The sequence below is a fragment of the Phocoena phocoena genome, chromosome 11, assembly GCF_963924675.1.
Source record: "Phocoena phocoena chromosome 11, mPhoPho1.1, whole genome shotgun sequence".
Taxonomy (NCBI): domain Eukaryota; kingdom Metazoa; phylum Chordata; class Mammalia; order Artiodactyla; family Phocoenidae; genus Phocoena; species Phocoena phocoena.
In genome coordinates this window covers 34,247,636-34,251,823 of record NC_089229.1, presented here as the reverse complement: position 1 = coordinate 34,251,823, position 4,188 = coordinate 34,247,636, and positions in this window count along the sequence as shown.

The following is a 4,188-nucleotide window of genomic DNA, read 5'->3' as shown; positions in this document are numbered from 1 at the left end:
ACCTTATTAAAATATTTCCTTTAGCTTTGCAAGCCAAATCTAGAGAGTGGTTTATGGGCTGCAGCTCTAAAATTCTTTCAGCCTTTGAGCTTTTCTAGGTATTTCTCTTTAAATGTTGCTGTAATATTTGTAACATGTATTCTTTACAATTAGATACATTCAGGTTTAAAAACCCTATTCCACCATCACATGTAAGTTGTGTGACCTTGGATAAATTATTTAACCTCTGAGAATGAGTTTATGATCTATAAAATGGAAGTATAATGTCTATCTCATAGAGTTGTAGTGAGGAATAAATAAGTAAAAATATATGTAAAGTATGTGATATATTGCCTAGTAATAAGTAAGGGTTTAAAGTATAGTCCTTGTTGTTTGTATTGTTTGTTATTGTTGTATGTTTTATGTTACTGCTGCATTACTTTAAATAACTTCAAAGTGGACTTGTCTTCCTTTTCTGTGTGTCAAATAATTCCAGAACCACTGTACTTTCAGCATGCTATCCATCTCAAGCAATACTGTCTTTTCTTAGAGAATTTCCTGGTTTTTTGTCCTTTTCCTTTTAGGTCTTATTGCTCTCTTACAGAAGGCCAAGGGGATCTTCTGCTACCTATCTTTATAATCTATCTAATGACTTGAAAAGAGATGAAAGAGGTCACATTCTTATTTAAAAATGTGCCATTTATAAAATGACTATGCCAAGAAATTTCCTCATTTAGACAATATTTAGATAAAAGTATTTGATTTCCTTAAACGGTTTTGGTTTTGCTTTTCTCGATTAATGTTCCCATTTAATACTTAAAATAAAGGATGCATTACAGTAATAATAACTTTATTGCTCTAGCAATTTATAGCTTAACCAATTTCTTTTAATTATCTTTTCTTATTTATAATGATTATTTTTCTTTGATAGCTAATATAAATGAGACTTAGAGAGTTTATTTAATTTGACTTTGGCACAAAAAAAACTTAGCAAGGGAAAGCAGCAACTTGAACCCATCTTTTCTTATTCCAAACTCAGTGCTATATTGTCTTCTGTTCTTCCTTGGGCCAAAATATATAGCTTAGTAAGAATAGAACATAATTAATGTAGTTCCTCTTATTCATTCATTCAAGAGCCATTTATTGATTGATCATTACTCACTGTATACCTAGTTTAGGTTTCCAGTTGCCTTCTTCTCATCATCTCTGCACTTTCCAGGACATACTCCATTTTCAAAGTTAGCCAGGGACTGAGAATCCACAATACCTCTGTAAGAGTGCATACTCAGCCCCAGATCAGCTTCTTCTTTGAGCATGTCTAAATTCTCATGAAATGTAAGCCCTTTTAATATGGTACAGAATTTTCTGAATATGGAAAAAAATATTTTTCGGAAGTAAAACAGCTAATGTTGTTGGAGTGAAGAAGCCTTCTTGGAGGCAATTGACCTGTACCTAGAATGACATTTGGGATTTAAGTAAGGAAAAAAGTGGAAATAAATCCACTGAACAAAGGCAAAGGGTGAAATATATTTGTGAAACTTTGAGGAGTCTGTCTGGACCAGAGGTTCCACATACTGAAGTAATGTACAATAAGGTTGAATTAAAAATGAAGCCTAGTTTCAGGTAAGTTTGAAAGCAAAGTGGAGGAATTTGACTTTCCTACTGATAATGAGTAACAAATATTTCTGAAAATACCTTAGTGTTTCAGAAAACCTAAGATCAGTTGAAGAAAGGCCTTCTGAGTCAATCCTAACATTATACAATGACTCCAATATATTGACAAAGTAATTTTACAGCTCTTATCAAAAAGGGTTAATTTGATTATCAAAAGTACAAAGTGAAATATATAGTTTACTAGATGTCAGCGCTCTGTAGTATGTGGAGATTGAGAGACTAAGTTGGTAGCTAAAGCAAAAGTAGATTTCAAGGATGACCATTAAAGTTTACTCCAAATTTACTAAGTACATTCCATTGACATAAATTAAAATTTGCAAGTCAAGAATTATTAGCATGTTATATATTCATGTATGTCTGTATGTATATGTGTACATATTTATGGTATCTAATTTGTACATAGCTGCAGTATACACACGTAATATGCATTTATAATCCCTCACTGAGTAAACTTAAGACTTAAATGGTGTTGCATATATCTGTGGGTCATTACATAAACCACATCATGGGTACGTAGTGGGTGCAAGCAATTGCATGCCTACAATAAGCAAAGCACTCTACAGATCATTAAGCAAGTACAAGGATGGAGAGGGACAAGAGTTAGAACAGCCAACACAGTGTTGAAGGAGAAGAACAAAGTTGGAAGGGCCAACACATCCACTTCAATACATACAATAAAGAAAAAAGCAAATTAAAATGAGATACCACTATACACCTATTAGAGTGGCCAAAATCTAGAACACTGACAAAACCAGATGCTGGCAAAGATGTGGAGCAATAGGGTCTCTCATTCATTGCTAGTGGGAATGCAAAATGGCACAGCCACTTTGGAAGACAGTTTGGCACTCTCTTACAAAACTAAACATACTCTTACCATAAGATCCAGCAGTTTTGCTCCTTGGGATTTACTCAAAGGAGTTGAAAGCTTACGTCCATAGAACAACCCGCACATGGATGTTTATAGCAGCATTATTCATAATTGCCAAAATTTGGAAGCAACCAAGATGTCATTTAGTGGGTGAATGGCTAAATAATCTGTAGTACATCAGATAATGGAATATTGCTCAAGGCTAAAAAGAAATGAGCTACCAAGCCATGAAAAGACATGGAGGAAACTTAATTGCATATTAATAAGTGAAAAAAGTCAATCTGAAAAGGCTACATACTGTAATGATTCCAACTATGTGACATTCTTGAAAAGGTAAAATTGTGGAAACAGTAAAAATGTCAAAGGTTGTACGGGGTTGGGTGGAAGAAGAATAGGTTGAGCATAAAGGATTTTTAGGGCAGTGAAAATAATCTGTATGATACCATAATGATGAATACATGCCATTCATTATACATTTTTCCTGACCCATAGAATGTACAAAACCAAAATCCAAGAGTGAACTGTAATGTAAACTGTGGACTTCGGGTGGTTATATTTTGTCAATTTAATTTCATCATTTGTAGCAAAGGTACCTCTCTGGTGGGGATGTTGATAATGAAGGAGGCTATGCATGAGTGGGGGCAGGAGGTATATGGGAAGTCTCTGTACCTTCCTCTCAATTTTTCTGTGAACGTGAAACTGCTCTAAAAAAATAATCTTAATAAAAGTGAGGAGGGGAAAAAAGAAAAAAAGTGAAAAGAAAAGCTCAGAAAGGTGTTCCTTACCAGCTATTGCCTGAGATTTCCTTTGGAATAGGTGGAATTTAGCTTTTAATTTTATAAATAAATTGTCCAGAGCAAAGGATACAGAAAGTTGTAGAGCTGAGACTCAAATCTGAGTCTCCTGATTCCTAGTGTAAAGATATCAATTGCTTCCCATCCAACTTGTCTGCGTCATGAATGCTTTGCTTCTATCTATCTCAATGTAAAGATGGGACAAAAAGGCAATATTATAAATTATGATTTCTTTTTTAAAAAAAGTACAAAGGGGAATTGTATATGCTTAGCACATAGAAAGCACTTAAGAGAATAAATGAATTTATCAGCCATTGTTGCTTTTCTCCTACATCTTATATTCATATCACCTTATTTTTCAATGGATATTATCTTCTCCAGAACAAGGGAAAACATTTCCATTAACATTTTATGTCCTTCTCTCTAAACTGTTCATATGAGATTTATACTAGTAAATGGTTACAGATTTTAAAGAAAGGTTGTAATATGTTATAAATAACACTCTATTATGGAATTCAGTCAACATGAAGACGGAATTTTGAAGGACTTAGCCTCTATCAGGGAGGAAAATCTAAACACTTTATTTCAGATTCCATTGGCCACAACAGTGTGGTACTAATTTTCCATGTTTCTTGTTTATTCTCCTTCTCCCCTGTTAGTGGGTATGTTCCAGGGGGGCAGGGAATTTAACGGAGTATCCTTGGTGCCTAGACTAACTCTGGCACATGGTAGGGCCTTTGATGTATATTTGATGAATGAATTAATGTATGAATGAATGAATATGGCCATCCTTTAGCTGCATTAGAGCCAGAAAAGAGAATATCTGACATTTTTTTCGAGTTCCGTAGCGGGAGGCAGGCTGTACTGACAAAG